Here is a 23,574-nt window from a genome sequence, read left to right as displayed (position 1 = left end):
TCCTATAAAGGAGTTAAGTCCCTGCCAGGTGCTGGGAACAATGCCTGGTAAATAGCACTCAGTGAGCATTGGATTGTGTAATTATTTCTTTTCTAGAACTCCTAACATGATAGAGGAATATCTCTGAGGTCTAAAACTGCATAGCACCCCTAAACCGTGTATCCTTAGAGCAGCGGTTCTCAACGTGTGGGTTGTGACCCCATTAAGGGGTCAAATGACCCTTTCACAGGAATCACTTGAGATCATCAGAAAACGGGTATTTACTTATTATGATTCATAACAGTAGCAAAATTACAGTTATGAAGTAGCAGCAAAATGATTTTATGGTTGGGGGTCACTACAACAGGAGGAACTTGTATGAAGGGGTTTCAACATTAGGAAGGCTGAGAGTCACTGCCTTAAAGCATCATGTCCTCTGTCTAATATAGTCTACCTTGAGGCCATCGCTAGGAATGTAGTTCAGTGGTGGAGGCCTTGCCTAGCACGTGCAAGATTAAAAAAAAAAAAAATAGAAAAGCATTGAGAGAGAGAGCTAGGGGGAGCCCCTTATTGCCTTGTCCCAGTGAGGTTTCCCAAGGCTGTGGCTTTAACTCTCCCAGACATCTTCTCATCTGTGCAGGTAGAAGACGGGGTACCCACTAAAAGGGGTACCCTCTGTGCCCCTTTTAGTTGGCCTTGTAGGTAGGCTGTAGGTGCCTGTCTATTTGATGCTGTCACATTAAGTAGAGTCCAGGCCATCCTCCAGAAAGAAAAAGATGTGCTGGTTGGTGTAGCTGGCTTTTGAATGTCACATCTTGAGCCCCTCTCTGAGTTTGAAAGAACCTAAGAGAGAATGGATCTGGAAGGGAGCTCCTGACGAGGGCAGGTGCTCCTGACACCTCGTTTACATTTCTAGAACTCATCTTGGTTCAGGCATTTTAGACTTCTGAGGAAAGTAATGCTGGCAGATCCTCAAAAGCAGAGGGTGTCGTTTAAAAAAAAAACCGGAAACTTGGATACTGTCCAGAATTGTGTTTGCGGTAGAAACACTGAAGCAGGCGGCCTAGTCACCCAGGTGTCTGGAAAATACCCCAACATGGGCAGATAATTAGATACAGGCTGGGCACCATTATGTTTTCCTTACTGTGTTCTGGGGCCGATGGTTTCACATTTTCTCTGGAAATGGAATATGTGCCTGCTGGGCTATTTTGTTCCCTGTGGTCAAAAAGAGAGTGGTACAGCCACCTAAGAGGAAGATGGGCCAGGATGGAACTGTCGTACTTTTCTGTGCCCTCGTAGCTAGCTACCCTAGGGGTACTGGGCCCGTGGCACCTTTATCACACCGCCCAACCCTGCATTTCAGAGTGGAAGAGATTGGGGGAGGGAAGTGACACACCGTTGATGAATGGGGCTTGGAGCATGCCTGCACTTTCTACGCTTGTGAGCGAGCTCAGCTGATTGGAAGAATAGCCAGCACTTCTGGTCAGCCTGTTTAGGGACACAGTGCATTCTCCTAGCTCAGAGGCTGGACCCCCAGCCACTCAGAAAAGCCACCTAAGGTCCCCGGCAGAGCCCATCCGGCAGCTTCATGGCAATTCCGATTCAAGTCCCTGCTGTGGTTTTCCATCTCATTCCCATGACCCTGGGACAAGGCTGAATGTATCACAGTTTTCTCATGTGACAACTGCTGCCTGGTGAGTGGTTTATTATGACCAGTACAAGCTGGGTTTCAGGGATCTTCCTCAGATCCAGCCAGTTTTATGGTGGAACTCAAATGTGACTTTGTTTCTATCTGAAGCTGAGGTTGGCATGTATGCTGAACCAGTATGGTGGGTGAGGTATACTACAAAACAGGGTTTGACGGACTCCGCAGTCTGCACACATGGGAAGCTTCAGTCCCTTCTGGATAGCTACTTTCCTCCTTGGGGTAGGCAGCAGGAGAGGTGAGGCAGGCAGTGACCATCTGTGTCTTCTGTATTCTTGGGACTGTGCAGCTACTTCTCGGCATAGACACTTCTCGGCATAGACACTTCTCTCGCAGGCAGGAAGCAACGTGCTGAGCTTAGTGTCTGGTCCATGGTGAAGAGTTGGTGTTGCTTTCATAGGCACAGTGGCTGCACCTGAATCTACTGCTGTTTCAGCTACTGACTGGCTCAGCAATTCCTGCCCCACTGCTCAGGCTGAGGCCTGATGGGACTTCTGCATCTTGCCGGAACTGCCACTGCCTCTGCAGCCTAATGTAATTTTTAACTAAGTCTCTATCATTCTATTTTACCAATAAAAATTCAGGAGTCAGATACTGGGGGTAAACCTGCTAGCTCAGAGAGGCCAAGAAGAAACCAGTTGATCTTCCTTCTTAGCCAGCGGCCCAACAAGAGAGCTCCCCTTAGCTGTCCCAAACTCAAAAGTCTCTCCTCACTACTTCTTGTACATGTCCCTCTCAGGTTTCCAGACTCCCCCTAACTCTCGATGGCTACTTCCTGTCAACTATATCCTTGCTCCGCCTCTTGCCTCAAGGTTGATTTTAGTTAATTAACACCATCTTGGGGTTCACAGTGTGATCAAATATCCAGTTGGTCTGTGTCATCTTTTGGGTATGTGATGGGCAGGGTGGTGGTAATGTGCTTGTGATGTATCAATTCTGTGTTATTATCTGCTTTGACCACAGACTTCAAGGCTACATTCTAACCTGAATGCAGTCCACTTGAATGGAGGTAATGGCTGCCTGCTAGCCAGAGAGCTTTTCTTTCCTTCTTTCCTGGCCCCTCAACTGGAAGTGGGCCTCTCCTTCCCCCTGTTTCTCCTTTTTGTCTTGCTCTGTCCTTGAGATTGGTCTCAAACCGATGGACTTGTGCTATGCTGTCTCGGTCTTCCAAGTGCCCGGACTGTTGTCATCCAGCATGCCTGCCACTGGCCTGCACGTCTACTGGGTAGAGTTCTGTCTTTGTGCCAAGTTCCCTGACCAGCCAGCCTAGACTTGGCTGCACCCAAGTCCCTCGCCACCGGGAAGGGGAGCCCCTGCATCTGGCTGTTCTTCCTTGTGTCCCAACCGTTGCCTTAGTATCACCACTATTAGGAAGCCCAGCTGGCCACTGTCATGTGCCTTCTTGTCCCATCCATGTGCAGCCTTCCTCCTCTGAGCTTCTACAGTTCCACTCCGTTGTATTTCTCGGTTTTGAGTTTTTCCATGTGTAGCGTGGTCTGACTTTCTGGGTAATGTCTGTTTGCCTGGTCTAGTGGGCCCCTTATCAGTGAGGAGGCTGTCCCTTTTCACTTTCTCATGGCTGGCTCTGCTCCTAGTTGAGAGTGATTGTCACGTATTGAATCGGTACATCAGTTTACAAAGATCTGTCTGAGAGCCAGTCTCTGGAGGATGCTCGTATATGTCCAGAAGATAGGGATTCTGAGCTTGGTGTAATGACCCAGGAGTTGACACTTGGTGACCTTCTAGAAGAGCCTGGTGTAATGACGCTGGACTCCTGGCATCTTCTTGGAGCAGTTATTTTTAAGAACAATCACTGCTTTTTTTTTTTTTTTTGGTGCGTCTTGAGAGTTGTGGGAAGAATGTTATGGGGATTTGGTTGCTGTTCCAAGAATATAAACAAGGGTCATCCACTCAGGCAAGAGCCAGGGGCTGTTAGCATTTTGTGTGCCTGGAACATATAGCTTGTCTTAAGGTTCCAGGATCCTTTGTTTGGAATGTAAATATTTACATTAAAAATATAAAGCTTGTCCTGGTGTATATTTTTAGTGACTGTAATTTCTAAACCCCAAATCAGACTATTAGTCTACAGAGGATTTTTCTCCTCCAATTTGTGAACCTGTTTATATAAAGAGTCTTCCAAATGTACACATACCAGACCGTGTTTACTTTGTGTGCATGAGGGATCTCCAGGCCTCCTGGAAAGTGCTGGCCCCGGACGAATCTGCATTGCTGGCAGTGATTCTCAGTACACATGGCTGATCCTTCTGTATTTTTAGCGGTAGAGCTATAGGGAACAGTAGCAGCCTTTGGGACCAGGCCTCGTGGCATCATCTAACCCTGATTTCTGGTTCCGTTTCCTGTTCATCTAGGTAGGGGCTGACTTGGTGGTCCTGGTCGATCCCCATGTCGTTTCACTGTGCATGTCATTTCAGAGGTGTTTATTGCTCTAGGAAGACATCCAGGAGAGTCATCTTGGAACCCTTGTGGACCCATTGCTGGTTTGGTGTTGAACTGTGGAATCTGTGTGACAATTTCCTCTCTCATTGTCTTTGGGGGCAATTTGGCTTTTCGTTCGTCCTCTGGAGACGAGCCCAGGTCTGTCAAATGTTTGCTTGCCTTTCTGGCCTGTCGTATTTTCCGGGTTCAAGGCTAGTGGCTGATGGGAACTGGCCTCGACCATCTGCCCTGCGTGGGGCAAGGTCACTTCTGGGACTTCCTCTCAATCAGTCCTGGATGGAGAACGTCACAGGGTGAAAAATGTCTTCCTTGTACATCTGGATTCTTGACTGGGTTACAATAAATTAAACTGACATAAGACAGATGGACAGATGAAGGAACATAGCTGTTTATATCCACATTGTAGGGTCACAAATTAGGACATGGGATGAAGGGACGGATGACTGAAGGCCTTCCTGAGCTAGAGAAAGGAGCCGGGCTTGAGAGTCGGGGGGATGGCCACGCAAATTACAAGAGGATAAGGGCACTGTCACTGCCAACAGAGTCTGTGTTGTGTGGCTCAAGTCTCAGTAACTAACACCATCTTAGGAACAACCACCAGGAAAGGTGAGTCTGTCACACTCACCAAAGCCTGGAGGGGACTCTCAGTACAGACCTTCTGCTAGAGGACCCTCGCCTGGCACACAAAGGGCCCAGAGGAACCCTCAGTCTCTATCCTCTTTCTCAAGTGGCCTCCGTTTGAAGAAGCCAGCGTATCAAGCATGTTTCATTGGTACTTCAGTTTGAGTGTGAAATGTCCCCCACAGACTCGTGTGTCTGGACATGTGGTTCTAAGCTAGTGGTGCTGTTGGGGAAGTTGTAGAAGTGTTGGGAGGGGGTGCCTAGCTGGTGGATGTAAGGTTGTAGGTAGGGCTTGAGGTTCTAGGCCGTTTCTGAGTTTGGCGCTTGCTGATTGCCAACCAAGACATGATAAGCTCTAGCAGCTGCAGAGAAAGCCCCTGAGCCACGAATCCAAACAAATTCTTCCTTAAGTTGCTTCTGTCAGGCATTTAGTCTCAACAATGAGAAAACTTCACTAGGAAGTCAGTATTGAGAATGGGATTGTGGTTGTGATAAACCCGATCATGTGGTCTGTGGGTTTTTAGAACTGGTTTACAGGAGAAACGTGGACGAGTTTAAAAATCCCTAGACTAGCTGAGCAGAACTTACTAGGTCTTCTGATGGGAGTCTGGAAGACGAGAACACCAATACAAATTGTGGACAGTAAAGGTTGGGCTCACGAGAGGGGAAAAAAAGATTCCCTCTGGGCAAGAGGTTGTTTATGTTGAATTCTGGCAAGGAACTTGGCCTTGTGCTGTCCTTGTTCTGAAAATTCGAGAGTGGTTGAATGAAATAGAAATGGCCTAACTCATTAGTGGAGGAAATTTGAAGACAACACAGCAGTCAGGCCAAGACATGGTTAGGGCTCGCTGCTTTTAGCAAGGTGGAGAAAAAAAGATGTAAAAAATGAACGGTTTGGCCAGGAAAGGGTTGTGCTTTTGTTTAAGGTCCTGGACAAGGCAGGTCCTGGCAAATCAGACTGGACTATTAAAGAGATGAGTGCCATTCAAGAGAAATTGCAGCTCTTGCCCCAGGACAGTGGAAATGGTACCTTGAAGACAAGATCTCACTTATGGAAGACTCCAGGGTATAGCAATGTAAACCAGTGGGAGAAGAAATCACTTAAGAAGATAAAGCCTCCAGGTTACCCCCGTCCAGCAGGATTACCTGGCGAGGTGTTTTCCCAGGTGCAGCCCTCCAGGCTTTTGGGGTCACTGCAGCCAAAAGTCCCTGGGAGCCAGGCTTCATTTTGAGCTTTTGGCAGAATTTGGCTTTGTGCAAATTGTGCCGATTTTGCAAACATGCAGAATTCAAGAGCCCTGGGGTGGTGGAGGCTTGCACCAGGGTTCCAGAAAACAGCCGTGAAGGACAGACCACACATAGGAAAATCGCATTCTGAGTGTGGAGCTCCTGGAAAGTTTACCTGTGAAGCTGTGGAGATGAAGCTCAAGCTGCAGTGGAGACCAGGGATGTTTACATTCCAGGAAAAGGGATGCTACAGGCACTGAGCGAAACCTAAGCGACGCCAAAGGGGCTGTATGCGTTAGAGGTGACAGGATTTAAGGGTGAGGTTGCTCAAGCCTATTAGAGTCCAGATGCCTCCATTGAAAGCCTTGGGTGTTAGACGTGAAGCTACAGGGGTTGTTTGTCTTGTCCTGCTAGGTTTTGGTCTTGCCTTAGTCGGTCTTCGCTTGCAGTGTTTCTCTGTTCCTTTCTATTGGAATGGCAATGTTTATTTCACACCAATGTGTATTTAAAACATGTTACTTGGTGTTTGCTATTAGAAGGACTCATGGTTAAGAGAGTGCATGAGTCGCGGAAGGTACTTTGGACTTTTGAACAGTGTTGGAACTTTGAGACTACAGGGACTTCTGAAGTTCGGATGGATGCATTTTACATTACGAGATGGCCAGGGGCTTATGTAGGGTAGGCTGCTATGCTTTGAGTGTGAAACATTCCCTGCAGGCTCACTTGTGTGAATCCTCAGTCCCCAGCTGGAAGCACTGTTCTGGGAGACTGTAGAACTTTTTGAAATGGGGTCTAAGTGGCAGCTGGGTGATCACAGGGACAGAGCTAGATAATTGTAGCCCGGCTGTCTCTCTGCCCCTAGTTCTCTGCTTGCTGGTTGGCTACTGAGATTCGAATAGGGTGGGCTGTCAGCTCCTGAGGCTGGATGGAGTTGCCAGTCTATAGCCTTCCCTACCATGATGGACCCTGAGCATCCTTCATGTAGCAGCCTCCTTCTCGCTGCAGGATGAAGGGCAAAGGAAGGGGAGATGGGAGGACCCTAGAAAGGTGCTTTCCAGGGCTCTCGCCTTCCCCCATCTCTGGTTCTCATCTCTGGCTCCTTTTGGAGCTAGAGTAGAGGGCCTCCATTGTCTTCGCTTCCCAGCCAGCCCATGCATCTTATCTTAGAGGAGGCTGCCTTTTTCTCCATCCACTGAACACGGATGGCTTGGGGCAAGGACTCGCCGAGGCACCAGGATCCATCTTTCCTTATTCGTCTCTGTCTCTCAAAGGGAATGGAGTTCTGGGACTAGGAATGTCTTGCTTTCCTGCTTGGGAGCATTTCCTTCATAACAATCCTGGGGCGCGGAACCCCAAATGGAAGAGGAAGTCTAAGGAAGTGGCCCAAGGGCAGAATAGAGTTCTGTGTTACACACCACCAAGCATGAAACTTCCCATTTCTCTTTGACCAGCTTTAGGTGACCTTCCTCACCCAAAGGACTTGTTATCTGGGCTCAGGAGTGAGGACCCTAGGGACATCTTGTGCGTTTTAAGGATTGAATTAAGGTAACACTATTCTTGTCTGTGCTTGTATTTGGCTTGATTCACAATGGTGTGGCCCTTATTGTCTGCCACAGTTTTTTTAAATACAGATAATACATTCCAGGGAGTTCCACCTCTGTCCAGTAATGGAAGCGCATTATGTCGGAAGTCAGGCAATAGTTGTTTCTAGGATGTGCTGAACTTGCCTAAGAAAGTTATCAGGAGGACGAGGGGGGTGTGTGAAAGGGTGCCCATTAATGTATCAGCCTGGCATTTGCATTGTGCTAACTCTGAGAAGCTATTTATACCCACTTGATAGCAGTTTCAGTGAGGTGCTGGGGGTGAGGGGTAGGTGGGATACCTGAAGCCAGAGAAGAAAGCTAGTGCTTTTGATCCCCTCTTCAGAATTATCTGTCAGGCCAAAGCAGGGGAAAACATTTGCTCCCTAGCCAACCATGGGGAGTCCACTAATCCTTTGCCCTGTGTGTGATTTGGCTCTGAATAAAAATGATGTATTAAAAAGCAGGTGAAGCCTCCTTGCTGTTTGAGTGGTGCAAGATAAATTTGCTTTCAGCTGTTGCTAACAAATCAATGGAAAAGCCGCCGGGCTGCTCACTTCTCCAGTCAGCAGGTTTTTGGTTTACAAGAGGAAGCCCTGTCTATTCACAGGGCTTCCCCTTCAGATGGCCTAGGGACTGGCTGCCTCCCATATTCATATATGCAGAACATAGCTCTCATCCAGACGATTTTGAAAGTCATACAGAAGGCCTTAAAAAGAAACCCCAGTCAATATTTTCTTTTAAAAGCAGGGTTTTTTTTGGTGCTATTACACACCATGTTAGTTACTTTTCTCATTGTTGTGACAAAAATTTCAGACAAGAGTGACTTAAGAAGAAGGGGTTTATTCTGGCTTACAGTTGGAGGGCACAGCTCACATGGTGGGCAAGGCCTGGCAACAGGAGCACGAGGCAGCTGGGTGCGTTGTAGCCACAGTCAGGAGGCAGACAGAGACCAGTGTTGGTGCTCAGCTTGCGTCTCCTTTTTATTCAGCCAGAGACCTGAGCCTGTGAGATGGTTCTCCCCACAGTCAGGGTGGGTCTTCCTGTTCTAGTTGAGTCTTTCAGGAAACACCCTCCCAGATACCCCACTGGTGCGCTTCCATGGTGATTCTAAATCTAGCCAAGTTGACAAGAGACACGTGCTATGTAGTTCATCCGTGCGAAATAGATAATTTAATGTTTTCTGTGTATCCCATAGGTATGTGCACGACATCACAGCTGGTGTTATGGCATTTCACCCACTGAACAAGAAAGCCCGCACCCTTTGCTTACCACCCCCCTGGTCATACACCCCCACCACCTGAACAGTCACAAATCAACTTTTGGTCTCTGTCAGTCCGGCTTCTCAATTCTGGACTTCTGTAAGGACAGAATCATGAAGGATGTGGTGTTCTGAGGACGGTGTTATCCACATTGTAACATATGAAGTCCATTCTTCTCATGGCCAGAGAATAGTCTGTGGGGTGGGCTGATGACAGTGTCCCTTGGGAGTCATTTCCAGTGTCTCCAGGTTTGGGCTTTCTTGAGCATCGTTGCTTTAAACTTTTGTGTGTAGGCCTTTTTTTCACGTGAATGTGTTTCCCTTTCTAGGGTTACATTTTGTTTTGTTTTAAGATAGTTTTGCTTTCTCCTAACAACAGGGATTTATTTAGTTTTCTTTCTCCGGCCCTAAAGAAGTCTTGCATTATAGTGAGGTCCTGACCTTGCTTGTTGTCATGCTGGGGGGGGGGTACTGAGGAGCCTGACTTGTTGAGTTCCAAGGACCTGCGCTAACATAGTTCAGATCTTCTTTATAGATGGGGAAACTGAGGCCCCAGAGAAGTCACACACAGAGCCAGGATTGTATCTAGGTTTCCGAGTTACACTTCGGTTAATCTCTATGTTCCTTCAAAGTCTTTTTTAAAACTCCAGGTTGCCTTCTGGAGCAGGCTGGGGAGTAGGTGAGGGTGTGTGGACGGATGGTGACTGCCTTGCTTCAGCCTACTCCTAACGTAGCACAGGCCTGGGAAAGTCTCATCTCCACCGGATACCAACGAGAGCTGCAAATTGTGGCGCCAGTGACTTTCTAGTTCTCTGTCCCTGCAGCCAGAGAGGCCGCTGCTGATCTGGGGGGGAGGGGGTAATTAAATTAGGAACCAATTCAGAGGATGAAATTTTATCTGATCTGGCCAAGTCTATAAACAAGGGGCTGTGATTGTGTTTCCAGGAGACATTAAGAAGTTGTGTTTTAAAGAAATGTGCTGGACGAAAGCATGTGAAAGACTCCACTGGGGCCAAGCTGGAGGCCTCCCTGGCTGGGGTTGGCAATGGACTAGAGTGTGCAGTCCTGGGGGTCTGGCTGTGTCCCCAGGCCAGCCTTCTATATGCTCTGTTTCCAAGTCCCTCTTGAGCTCCACTGCGGTGGATGTGTGTGTTTTGCAGCTGGGATGGTCTCTCTGTGTGGGAGAGAAGTTCTGCCTAGTACCTGTGAAGTGGCTATAGAGGATACTGGGGAGTTCAGAACTGGTCCTTTGCCACCCAGACCAGCAAACAAGACAGCCACATGGCCAAAGCTGACCTCAGGAGACCAGGAAGCCAGATGCCTGTTATGCCCACTTATACATGGAGATGCACAGAGAACAGAGAAGAGACCCCACAGGTGCCCCTCAATTTGCAGAACCTTCCAATGCTCTGAGAGGTGGGAGACAGTCATAGAAGGAGAAGCTTCTATTTGATGATTGAAATGATGTGGCCGTGGGTTTAATGATGTGGCCATGCTGACAGAATCCACTATGATGGAGAAACCTAGGATTATGGATTGGGTCAGGGAGACAAGAAGGACCCCACTGCCCAATAGAGAGCCATCTGGCTTCTTCCCGTTCTGAACTTAGTTCAAACCCTCAAACTGTGACCTCTCTGTTGGAGCTGTGCTAGAGAGATGCTGGAGAAGAGGCAGACTGGGATGCAAGATGGCACAGGGTGAATAAGAAGCTGCCATTGTCCCTAAGGTGGGGGAGCTAAAGGGTGCTGCTTTCTGTCTAAAGGAAGCTTGGTGGCCCTGGGAGGATGAGGAGGGTTCTGTTCACATTGTGGTGGACTGCGAGGCAGAGAGGGCAGACCAAACAGTGGCCCAAGTCTCAAGGGTCCAGCGAAGGCCACTCAGGAAAAGGTGCATGAGGAAGATGCAGATGAGAGAAAGATGAGTTGAAACATTGTTCATCTCCTTCCCCCGAATTAACCGGCCTAGCTCTGTCATGCTGTGGTCACTAGCATCATAACTAATAGGCCTTCACAACTGTGCAAAGAGGTGAAATCAGGAGGGAAGGTAGGGACTCTGAATCAGCGTACTAGAAACCCCATGGGGTTTAGAAAGACTTAGACTTCCTGTGGTTTTCTATTAGTTTGTTTGCACTGGCTTGTTGGTGGCATCTGTGTGTATAGGGGTGCACGTGTGCTCAGGTGTGCACGCGCATGCCCATATGTGTGTAGAGCTATGTGTGCCCAGCTCTTTTGCTAGGAAACACTCTCTGGAGCTTGGCTGTGATTACAATAATTCTCCGAGGGGCCATTTCTAGCTCTTTCACATTGAAGATGAGGGCTAGGTAATCAGAACAGTGATCGTGACCATGACACTCATCTGTCCTGAGTGTCTGTGACGACTTCCTCTGACTGTCTTTAGGTCTCATGTCCAGATTTCCTAGATGCACCTCACCTGCTCTTGTTCAGCAGTGTGTGTGTGTGTGTGTGTGTGTGTGTGTGTGTGTGTGTGTGTGCGTGTGTGTGTGGTTTAGATTAGTTTTCCTTCTTTTTGTGAGTGGATCCACCCCTCTATCCCACAGCAGCCCGGCCGAAGGCTTGGGCGTCATCTGTGACAGTGGCTGACAGCACCCACTTGCCTTTGTTCTATCGCTGCCACTCAGTCCCCTTGGAGCAGGAAATGAGTCTTCCTCATCTTGGAAGGAGAGGATTGGGCAGCTGGGTGGATGGATAGACAGGCTGATGGGTGGAAAGAAGGCGGCAAGAGTGGGTGCAAGTGTCTTGACCCACAGTGCTAGGGTGGCTGCAGGCTTCCTCACCCGTTCTGTCCCCCACCCTGTTCGCTGCCTTTGTATCCGGGGAGACCTGCCAAGGATGAGTGGCCAGATTTTCTCCCCCTTCATAAGAACAAATAGTCTGACCCCAAATTGCCGTTTGCCGTTTCCTCCATTAGGATGATGAACGCCCATCCGAGCCTTGCTGGCCAGCAGCTGCTTTGAGATTCAGAAGTCAGGAAAGGAAAGAAAGATGGAAATATACCAGTAGCCCAGTCTCTTTTTGCAGTGGTTGACCTGAGAATGGGAGCTGGCGGGGGAAAGAGGGGGACGGGACACCATGGTGGACAGCCGGAAGCATACTCCTGGAAACAATACTGAAATAAACACAAAGTCCAAAGGTGAGCAAGGCTGTTAGCTTGAGTCCAGTGATAATTTCAAGCAGGGACAGGAACCGGGCACGGGAAATGTGCACACTGGCCCCCTTACCCCATAGATCAACACTTTCTTGCCCTCCTCTCTTCTACAGAACTTGATTCGTCCTTGCTCCTTGCCATTGCTGCTTCCAGATGTTTCTCTTGAGATTCCTGCCATGGGTTTTCCCTCAGCTGCTGCTGCCTCTCTGTCTCCTAGGTAGTAGACCCCCAGGCTGCCTCCATCCTGTCTCCATGGTGCAATACTAGGGTTCCCTGGGCCCTCCGCCTAGACCTTGTCCACAGCTGGGCTACACCCATGGCATGTTAACCCCAGCCTTTCTTCCCTGCATACGAACTGACAGGTGCTCAGCAGATTATTCCTGTCCCTTTCCGTGTGTTCCGGTTCTCCTTGGCTGTCCTTACGACTATCACACCAGAAAGTTTGGCCGATAAATATTTATCATGTGGCGATATACAGATCTGCTTCCTATTGCTTATGATTAGTTTTTTTAAGTTGTGTATAAAATATAAACTTCCTTGTATATTAGTAAAAATGGAGAGAAAAGAAGATAGTTTTTCTTTTCTTTTTTTTTTTTTTCAGAGAAGCTTGATTTAGAATCATTCCAGATGTTCACCCACCATCTCTCTTCTCCAAGCCCGAGCCCAACTGTCTGGAAACTGTCTTGACAGGCTGAAAACCTGCCAAGGGCCCCCTTAATCTTTCCCCACTTCTAACGCTGCCTCATAATTTTAACTTTTTATTTTGAAATAATTTTAGAGATGCAGGAAGTCGCAGTGTTCCTATGTCCCCTTCGCCCAGCTTCCTACCATGATAGCATCATCTGTGACCCTGAGACCCCATAAAAGCCAGGAAATTGAGGCTGGCCCAGTCTCATTAACAAAGCTGCAGGCTGCATCCTGCACCTTCTGATGTTATTAAGCCCAGGGATCCACAGCACTTTGGAAGCATTTTAGGATTTCGAGAATTTCAGCCCTGTCGTTTATCCTTTAGATGATTTTTGGATCTTTTCCAATTGGCAGTCAATGACATTAGCTTTCGTCAGGTCGATAAATCCTAGAAGAGCCTCTTTAATGTTTTTCCCAAATTCTGCTGCCCATGTGGTACTCTATAGGTTTCTGTCCCTGAAGAGTATACTAAGAGAACCTTCCTACCTGGGTTTGAGAAGTTCTTAGAGATGAGGGATGGTTCAGCTCAGGCTGGTATAATGGAACATAGCACAGAGATCTGGAGCTCTTGAGATATGGTCACAGTAACCAGCGTGCATGGGGGACCTAATATGAGCTGCTTTCATTTAATATTCTTGGAAGCCTTTGAGGAGATACACTTAACAGCCCAGTGCCCCCACTTCACAGTTTAAATTCCTGTAACTCAGTGGTAGAGTGGGGACTTGAACCCAGGCAGTCTGAATCAGAGACTGCTTGCAGCCTGGTAGGCCTTAGTCCTTGAATCAGGCCTACACACTTGACCAGACTGCTCTGAGCATCATTGGCCTCCCAGCTCTGAGATGGGCTTGTCTGAGTTCTGTCATGTCTCTTAATTTAAGTGCAGTTGGTTTTTCTGGTGAAATGGTCCTATTGGTAGAGCTGGGAACCCTCAAAGAAGCAAGCAAAATCTCTACCCTACCCCTTGGAGACGCTTTAAGGTAGGGAGATTTCTATAGTCCTATTCTCTGTGATAGAAGCCTTAGTTCCTATTAATTTATGTTTTGATATATTTTAATTAGGCTACCTACAAACTTATTTCAAGGTGCAAAATTCTGAGTGGCAGGCGGACCCAGAACCCTCACGTATGCTCAGGACTCAAGACTCAAATGATGCGTGTGCATCCTTCTCTCTAGCGGCATAAATGGTGACATGCCGCTAGAATGGGATGTGCGAACTTTATCTGCATGTACCTAATTGGGTTTTGTATTCTCTACCAAGGAAGGTTAAAATGAAGCCTGTTTATAAATGGTGTCTAAGCCGCACAGGCTGGGGGACAAGCTGTAAAAACCAACAGTGCAGAGCGCTGCGTGAAGGGCTTAATTTTCTCTTCTGGTTGGGGACTAAGCACATCACTCCACGAAGGTAAAGATTTTCCCATTTATAGAGGCTGTGAGGGATAAGCCTTGGCTCATAAATTTCCCCCATGGCCTCTCTTCAGTGCCTGTGAGATGGCCTGACTCCGGGGACCAGTGTCTAACCACATTAGTGCGATAAATTAAAGGGCCTAGTGTTGGCTAAATTGTCAGGCAGAGCTGTATGGGAGCTAGTCCTGAGATGGGAACTGTGATAAACAGGCTGCTGCTAGCTCTTCCCGAGAGAGGGATCATTCGGATCCACATTCTCAAGCACTCCTAGGAAGGTCCCAGCGATGATCCCATGTCTGAGAGACAGAATGCAATTTTCTGAATGATTGCCATCATTATCTCTAAAGAATAGGAAGAGATCCCTGGGAATGTTTTCTCTCTCCATCCGACCCTCATTGTCGTCTTAATTCTCCTCCTCCTCCCCCTTCTCCTCTTCCTCCTTCTCCTCCTCATGGTCCTCCTCCTCCTCCATCTTCCTTCTCCTTCTTCTTTTCTTCCTCCTCCTCCTTCTGACAGTGTCTTATATATTTTGGGCTATCCTTAAACTAAACATGTAGCTAAGGATGACCTTGAATTTCTGATCTTTCTGTATTTACCCGTGAGTGCTGGGATTGCAAATACACACCTATAAAATGCATGAGCAAAGCAACTTGTGAATTAAAGCATTTAATTTGATGTTAGAATCCATGATGGTGGAGCAAGGGCCTAACGGCAGGAAGAGCTGAGAGTTCACACCTTGATCTACAAGTAGGAGGTAGAGAAAGTGACACACTGGGCATATCGCTAGTCTTTTGAAGCCTCTAAGCCTGACCCCCAGTGGCACACCTGCTCCAACAAGGCCACATCTTCCATCCCTTCTCAAACAGTGCCATCAACTGAGGACAAAGTTTTAAATATGTGAGTCTATGGGGGTCATTCTCATTCCAAGCTGAGCTGCATCTCAGCTTTCGTTATTAAACTCTATGAATCTCTAGACTGGCAATGTCATTTGCAGGCTCCAACACAACATGGTGATATGAGTCCCGTATTAAAAAATTAAGAACTTCAGAATGGGGCCAGCAGAGCGTTAAATCGAGTGTGCAGAGGGTTTGAGCGTGGCTTGGTTTTGGGAATGTGACTGTGGAACTGCTGAGTTCTTGTCCATCCACCCAGCCCTGGAAACCTATATGCCACTGAAGCTGGTACCCGATGTAGGCCATACAGAGAGAGTCAGACTGTACATGTCCAGACAGTGGAGGTGTGCTGTATTGGCAGTACAGACCTCTGAGGAGGCTGGCTGGGTGCCTATCTGGGGACACGGGTGTCTGTCTGGGGATACTCTTAGGGAATGCTTGACGAACTGAAGTGGCACATCATGATTTTTCTAATCAGAGCTGGGGTTTCATGTGACGCTCGGATTCCATGCATCAAGACTCTGGAGTAATTACCCCTGGGTTATTCAGAATGAACAGCGGCGCGGACCTAGATATCTAATGAAGCTCGCAGTCTTCACAGCTCTGCCTTGAGAAGACAGAAAATGAATATGCATTTCTTCTAGAGTGTGTGTGTGTGTGTGTGTGTGTGCGCGTGCATGCGTGTGTGTCTGTGTGTGTGTGTGTCTGTGTGTGTGTGAATCCTTGTGCCCTGCATGATGAAAACAGGCTGACAAGCTGGTGTGTTTATCCAGTGCTGTGAATGGCTACCCTGAGCTACCCTAAGCTTCTCTTTCTGGCTTTTTGCTTCTGTGTCTCAGTCCCAAGAGGGGAAGTTGATCTCCTCTTTCTTCTTGGCTTCTTCCCTCTGATATTTTCTGCGTGGGCTCTGCCCTCTGTAGCTGAGTGGAATGTTCTTGGAGAGAGCCTACGATCTCAAAGGTCACCCTGGTTACTGTGAAGAACGCCACCCTGCGAAGTCGGGGGGCTCCCGAGGGGGACAGAGCATTTTGGAGAGAAAAGGAGCTGTGTAGGGTGTCTTCCCTCTGGAGCAAGTGGCCGCAGAGCCTTGGAAGGAACCTATCCGCCTCTTGTCAAGGCTTCATTCTCTTTCAGCACGAGGATCCAGGTGTGGTAGGCTGGTCCAAGATGTGGTAGGTGCCCTGTTCTTCTGGGAAGCTAAAAGAAACAGAGTAGTGTCAAGGGCTGTCTCCCAGCCTAGGGCAGCTCAGACTTTAAAGGATTTTCAGTTGGAAACAGGAATCTTTTTTTTTTTTTTTTTTTTTTTTTGGATTTTTCGAGACAGGGTTTCTCTGTGGCTTTGGAGCCTGCCCTGGAACTAGCTCTTGTAGACCAGGCTGGCCTCGAACTCAGGAAATCTTGAACAAGGATGAAAATTACCTAAACATTGATTGGGGGAACGGAGGGTCTCAGAGTTACACAGGGAGGGCTACCCATATACCACACTTCTTCAGAGCTGGGTCACGGGGCAGTGATGCATACGGCCTCCATGGTCACCACCTTTTGTCCTCAGTTTGTACCGAGGCTACTGGACTTGTGAATCCCCAGCCGGCCAGGATTCTGCTCTCACTCTGCATTCTCACAAGTTGGTAAATCTGAAGGGGGCTATGACTCGTAAAAGAAGCTGGCTGTCTTTTATGCCTCCTGGCTATGGGGAGGAAGCGTGGCAGGCAGCCAGGTGTGCTGCGGGCGCAACAGGGGGAGGTCGGCTATACCTGCTTGTCTGGAATTAGATCCTCATGGGCCGTAGAGCACTGAACCTGTGTTTAACATAGTCACTGAATGACAAACACAGAGCTTACGTGTTCAGGCGAAAGCTGGTTTTGTTTATGTCTCCTGTTAAGACGGCCACAATCACTGTTTTGACTTTAAAAAGGAGAATAATAGGATTAAAAATCCGTGATATCCTTATTACCTGACACGAGAGCCTGTTACACTTGGATAAGTCTGGTTTAAAGATATTGGAGAATAATTATCTTAATTGGCAAATTAAAAAAAAAAAACCAAGAAAGGAGAATGAGGGAAACAGGAAAGCTAAATTCTGTCCTCTGCGAAGCCTCAGCAGCTTTTGAGTGGGGCAGGGTTCCTTCTGTTGTGTTTGCCCTCTATGCCCAGAGCCAGCTACAGTGGTACTCGGTAGCACCTGTCAATGACTGAAAGAACCAGGTAGTGGATTCCTGTTAGTGCCTTGGACTCAGCATCCTGGACAGTGTCCTCAGATGGAAGCAAGCTGTAGAGATAAAAGAAAAAGCAAGCTATGGTGCTTGGTCACTGTGACCTGGGTTTGTCATAACTCAACCTAAGTCAGTTTCTTCAGCCCGCAGGGGCAGGTGACACGTTACCTGATTACAGAGGTGCACACCTGGGTCCTGCCTTCATGAAGTTGCTTAGAGCCTTGAAGGGAACCAAGCGACCTTCTGGTTTCAATAGCAGCTAGGGGAGACTGCTGAGTGGTGTGCTAGTGACATGAGCCTACTGCAGGGAGGGTGGTGGGTAGCGTTCCAGAGCTCCAGACTGTGGGGAGGAAGCGTGGAGAGGAGCTGGGGCACTGAAGCCCTGAACCCAGAGGCAAGGGGATAGAAGGACCTGGAAGATTCCCTGAAGGCAAGGCTACAGGGATTCTGTGACCATGGTCTTGTTATTGGTATCAAGGGACCATCAGGGAAGAGGTCACCCAAATGACAACAGAGCAATGGACCTGTGGCTCTCCTCCTAAGTTTTAGAATATGCTAGAAACCTGTTCCTGGGGACTGGATTGATTTTTTCCCCCCTGTTAATGGATCGTTTTACTTATAGCTAAAAAAATGATGTATGTATGTATGTATGTATTTATTATTTCACATGTCCACCTAAGACTTTTTCCCTGACTGTGTGCCCCCGTCTGCCAGTGGCCACTGAGTGGTTGAGCAAGGCTTATAACCTGCTGGCTGTCTTCACTAGAGAGGAACCATTTAAGACCTTGGCACTTGGAGGTCATTAGCCATCTGACTGCCTGCCAGATCATAAAACATAGCCCCAAGTGCTTATGAATGCCGCTAACCACTTAAAAAAGTATGGAGAGTGGAAGTTCGGTTTGGCACCTCTGAAAGGAAATGCATTGATCTGATGGAAGAACACTCACCTTCCTGGTGAAGGTATGCGAGGACTAGGCTGTTAGACAAAGGCCCACGCGATCTTCTCCACCCCATTGACAGAAACTCTACCCATTAAACTAATGTTATGAACTGCTTCTTCTTTCTCTTTTCCCTTCCTTCCTTCCTTCCTTCCTTCCTTCCTTCCTTCCTTCCTTCCTTCCTTCCTTCTTTCTTTTCTTTTTCTTTTTCTTTTTTTAGACAGGGCCTCATGTGGCCCAGGCTGGCCTTGAACTCCTAATCCTGCGGTTCCCTCCTGAGCTCTGAGATTATAGCCGTGATTTATGTTCTGTTTTTAAACTGGAGTACAACTTACATCAAAGCTATACGCCGTAAGTATAGAGCCTGAAGGGCGGTAACAAACAGCTCCCCCATGGACAACCAGCAGGAGAATGAGTGACAACCTAGAAGTCCTGACCCTGCCGTGTCACTAGCCACCTCCCCACCCTGCCCATGGGAAACCTCTTGCCTCACCTCCACAGCCTTGATCTTTTTTTTTTTTTGGATCTTGGACTTCATGACAGCGGAATCATGCGGTATATTTTCCTTTATGTTTGGTCTCTTATGTTCAACACCTGCCTTTATGAGACTCTTCCCTGTTGTTGCTTGTTCGTTTTTGTAGTTGGGTTGCATTCATCCACTCCACTGTGGGCTGACACTGAGAGACTTACAGTTGGAGCTTTACAAAGAGAACTCGGGCTGTTCCAGCTTGTGTCTTTTGGTAAGCCTGGGAGGTGTCTCTGATGGGCATGCATGCAGGAGTAGATGGCTTGGCTGGGGATGAACTTGAGGGTGATTCTGCCAGCCCTTCAAGTGATCACAACAAGTCCCCCTGCAGTGTGTTGTTCTCCTGAAAAATGAGGTAAGAGGCTGCATAAGGGAACGTGAGAGAGAAGATTCCCTCTGTGTCCTGCCCGAACTTCCCAGAAGATGACTACTGGATTGATGGATGAGGGAGAGAGTCCTTAAGTTGGGACTGTGTAGTCTGTGTTGAAATTTGGGCCCTGGGGATTGGTCAATCTCTGAGAAGGGGCCCATGACCAGCATTTTGGTCTTGGTGTTCTGGGGTATGTGCCTACAGTGGAGTAAAGTCTCAGGGCTAATCTTTAAGATGGAAGTGTTTGATTTAGAAGCTAGCCTGGAGTTTGCCCTCCTGAGAGGGGAGTCTGGGGCTGCCGTGCACAATCATACAAGGACTTCAGGAGATGGGAGAGAAAGGAGTTGGAGCTGTTACACCTAGGCTGTTGCCTACCCTCATGACTCCAGCTACATAGGTTCATCCACCGGGACAAGCATTGCCCAGTCTTATGTTATAGCAGCTCAGGGAAGTGGCTTCCCAATGCCTTCTGGTTGGCAGGCTTGCAAGGAGGGAGTGAGAAGTGTGACTCTGACCTCGCCTTCCAGGGCTCACAGCTCGAGTAGTCCCAACATTTTGGTGATGCTGGACATACAGCCTGTCCACCTGCACCATCTACCTACCTGCATGACCCACCCTGGCGTTGCCACGTGGCCAGCAGGCACTTGTAATGTGACCAGGAAAGCCCGAGGAATGAGATCTCTATGATTCTTTTTCACTTCTCCTAATTTCACTTAATTTAAATTTAAAAGTAGATTCTCACCTCCAGTGCTGAAAGATTATTTTAAAAGAGTATTTGGAGCAGCTCGGGCATATAACTCCATAAAAATCACATTATGAAATAAGTACAGATCAGTTACTCTCAGGTCAGATGGGAATTTAGCACCCAGAATGGGACATGCTGAAAATGAGCATTTTTCATTAACAACTTCTCTATGAAGACGTGTGGAAATGGTGACATCTTGAAGATGGTGGTGGCTTGAACAGCACACGGAAATGAGCTTTTCCTGGGGCTCATGCTTAGAGCTGCTGTGAGGAGTGTCCTGTCTTCCAAGTCCAGCAGGGGGTTCAGAGCTGGGAGGAAACCCCTGTTCCCCATTGTCTCTGTCTCCTGGGAGTGGTGTTTGGGGATGACTATCCTTGAGGACCCCTGGTTGCTCGTGTGGGTCTCTTGGACTCTGGTTGGCTGTGGGGGTCCTGCCCATTGTGTCCACTGTCCAAAAAGGGGGAACCCTGGGAAAGTTGGGGCCTTGTTCTTCCTGCCACTTCTCCCCAGGTATCTTCCCACCTCAGTCAAGAATGCAACCTGCAGCCTGCCCCTCCACCTCACCCCCAAGCTGGGTGTTTACTTTTGAATCTTTGATGTGAAATGTGTCATTGGATGTGAAACTGTTCCTTAGGCCATTTTCATAACGGTACACACTGTATGTTGAGCAGATGCCCATACCCCCTACTCCCTTGTCTCCCCTCTCTCCACTCTTAGTCCCTTCTGTTGCCCTAGACAGTTTTGAGTCTACTTTCATGTCATATAATATACAGCATGTATATATATGTAAAGATCTAGGTATCACGTGAACGAGAACAGACATTATTTGCCACTCTGGGATTAGATCTGTTCACTTCATTGGCTTTTTGGGTTTTTTCTTTACAGAGTTTCTACAGCCATCCTAATTACTTTCTCCTGGAGCACGGTGGCCATGTCACTGTTTCCACGTGCCTTGGGGAAGCAGGCGTGGCCACTTGTCCAAAGTCTTACAGTTAGAGGGAGGAATAGGTGGACTTCAAATTCAGGGGAATATGCATTTGGGGTGACTTCTTGACCCCGGTATATTCCGCGTTTAATGCACACTGATTTCTAAATCCTGACGGTTCAGTCCCTCGGGAGAGAGAGACTGAAGTCAGGTACCAGGTTGTATGGTAGAAAATCGGTATTCCTCCTCAAGAAGATTGGAGTCTGCTCTGGTGAGGACAAGCTGGCCAGCTGTGTGCATGTGTTTCAGATTGGCCTCTGTGTACATGTGTTCCCTACAGGGAGCTCATGAAGGAGCGTGCTGCTCCAGTTTGTGCACCGGTGCCTGCCTCTCTGTTTACAGCCAGTGATGTATGTTTCTAGTACCTGAAACTGTCAGTGTGGATCCTCAGCCTTTTCCAGGCCACAGGCCCTGCATGGTGCTCTACTGCATCACCCTCTCATGCTTGGTGACCTGGATGGTGTTGTCACAGTGAAGGCCAGGCCTTACCCCTTCTAAAATCCCCATGGCTAGTCCTGATGGATTCTTACGTGTTCCCCTGACATGGTGTCTCTGCTTCTAGTCCACTGTTCCCTGCTGCCAGTGGGGAGGGAGCCTAGAAAGTTTCTGGGATAAACTTGAACTTTGCAAGATTAGTGCTTCCTGGTTATGAGGCGCTGGTTTGTAAGAGGGCTAAGACTGCGGGATTCATTTGAGCCTGAACTGTCTGCTGGGGATTCAATGGGATGTTGGAGCGTGGGCATTTACAGCTTGCGTAGTGAGTGCAAAGCACAGACTAATGTGCTTCAGGCCCTTGAGCTGGCATGAAGGTGGGATTGGAGGCTTATGCAGAGCCCAGGAGCGTCTGTGCTTCTGCATGGCAGAGGCTGGTGTTGGATCTGCCTTGTCCTGTCCCACTGTGCCTGTGGCAGCGTGTCCAGAGATACATGCCCAGGCAGGCGTGCTCTGACGCTCTCTGGCATGGATCATCTTGCTACACTTTCTTTGTGTACTCGGGGCCCAAAAAGCAGAGCGTGCTAAAATAAAAAAAGACCTGTTTTTATCATTTTTAATTTGTGTTTTTTATTAAAATTAAACACTTCAGAGCCATTCACCAAAAAAAAAAAGGTCTCCTTTTAGAAGTAAACTTTTCCAGGGCTGGAGAGATGGCTCAGCGGTTAAGAGCACTGACTGCTCTTCCAGAGGACCCAGGTTCAATTCCTAGCACCCACATGGCAGCTCACAACTGTTTGAAAACCCAGTTCCAGGGGATCTGACACCTTCACACCAATGCACATAAAATAAAAATAACTAAATGATAAAAAATAAAAAAATTTAAAAGGTCAACTTTTCCTCTGATTTTCCCCCATTTGAGAGCAGGGATATTAAGGTGGGCTGAAGAACTTTTTTTTTTTTTTTTTTAAATAAGAGTGTAATGATACTTTTCACAGCTGCCGTAGAGAGGACATGAAAATGGTTTCACCTTTTCCTGCTTCGTATCGGAAGCATTTCAAGGAATCTGGTTTCTAGAAGAGACAAGAGAGACGCCTGTCTCTATAACCTGCGTGTTATGGCCCAGACCGACAATAGACACAACCCCATGTCACCAAACACAGACTATAGAAATGGCGAAGGGAATAGCCATGGGAAAGACAGACACGGTAGTTTGGCAACCGTAGGACACTGGGCTTCTCACTCAGTGCTTTCCATGGATTGTGTCAGTTTTGTCCCCGGCTTGTAACCCAGGCCAGGGCTTGTTTTTAAGCCTGAGAAGCAGACAGTTGAAGAAGTTTTCTCAGGCGGTTGACTTATAACTCCAAGCTTAAGGCATCAAACACTTTGGGAAAGTGAGTTAGAGACTGAAGTTTGCAGCTTTTCTCCCCAGATAGAGTTGCGTTTTCAAAGGGCTGCGGAAGGCTGTGTCGAAGCCCAGGAAGTGAAAAGAGGCAACAAGGCAATTACTCAGATACTTAATGTCAAAACTCTCAGCACCTTTGCCTCAATTAGTGAAGTAACTGAAGCAAAAAATGAACATACGGGCCATTCCACAGGCAATTCCGGGAGTGTCTGGCTCAGGTGCTCACCTTCTGAGGAGCAGGGGGCCCAGAGGAAAATACAGGGGCTGGCAGAGCCCTGACTCCGTGTGGAGTGGTTTGTGTGTTGAGCAGTGGGGTAGTCACAAGGACACAGGTCCTCAGCACTAACCTCATTTCAGCTCCTACAGTTAAAATGGAGATGGAGGGGCTGGTAGCTGGCTTAGCGAATAAGACCACTTGCTGTAAAAGCTCACAGAAGCCAAGGGTACCTGTCCTATAACCCCAGCACTGAAGGGTGGGCCCAGGAGCAACTGGCCAGCCAGGCTCTTGAGCAATAGTTTTTGTGTTTAGTGAGAAGCCCTGTCTCACACAGTTCGGTGGTTTTGAATAGAGGAAGACATTCAGTGTTCTCCTTGGGCCTCCGCATGGGTGTATCCACATTTATACAGACACACACACAGACACACACACAGAGGCCTCTGCATGCATGTACTCACACTATACACACAGACACACACACACATCTCTTTCTCATGGGGGTGAGTGGGTGGGAGTGGGGACAAAAACTCAAACAAAACAAAACAAAACAAGGATGGTAATGTCAAGTGGTATAATCCCAGAATGAAGAAGTGGAAGAAGGAGGGTTTGATGTTCAAAGTCAGCCTTAACTACATAAGGAGTTTGAAACCAACCTGAGACTCTGATTCTCTCTCCCCCCCCTCTGTCTCTGTCTCTCTCCCTCCCTCCGTCTGTCCTCTCTCTCTCTCTCTCTCTCTCTCTCTCTCTCTCTCTCTCTCTCTCTCT

General features: G+C 48.0%; 1 protein-coding gene across 5 annotated transcripts in view; it reads left to right on the top strand.

Annotated features, from left to right (window-relative positions):
* The window catches only part of Chst15 (carbohydrate sulfotransferase 15), an 83,698-nt gene that overhangs the window by 5,786 nt on the left and 54,338 nt on the right, over window positions 1–23,574 (top strand). Inside the window, exon 1 of one of the 5 annotated variants that reach the window (XM_050137325.1) lies at window positions 1,516–1,673. The exons of the other annotated variants lie outside the window; for them this stretch is intronic. The gene's annotated coding sequence lies outside the window, so the exon portion shown is untranslated. Of the gene's footprint in view, window positions 1–1,515; window positions 1,674–23,574 lie in introns of those variants that run through there. 5 annotated transcript variants of the gene reach the window in all.

This window comes from Alexandromys fortis, unplaced genomic scaffold, assembly GCF_014885135.2.
Source record: "Alexandromys fortis isolate MF-2015 unplaced genomic scaffold, M_Fortis_MF-2015_v1.1 scaffold_3, whole genome shotgun sequence".
NCBI classification, from domain to species: Eukaryota; Metazoa; Chordata; class Mammalia; order Rodentia; family Cricetidae; genus Alexandromys; species Alexandromys fortis.
The sequence above is the reverse complement of the archived record's forward strand: the minus strand, read 5'-3'. Positions and strand labels throughout refer to the sequence as shown.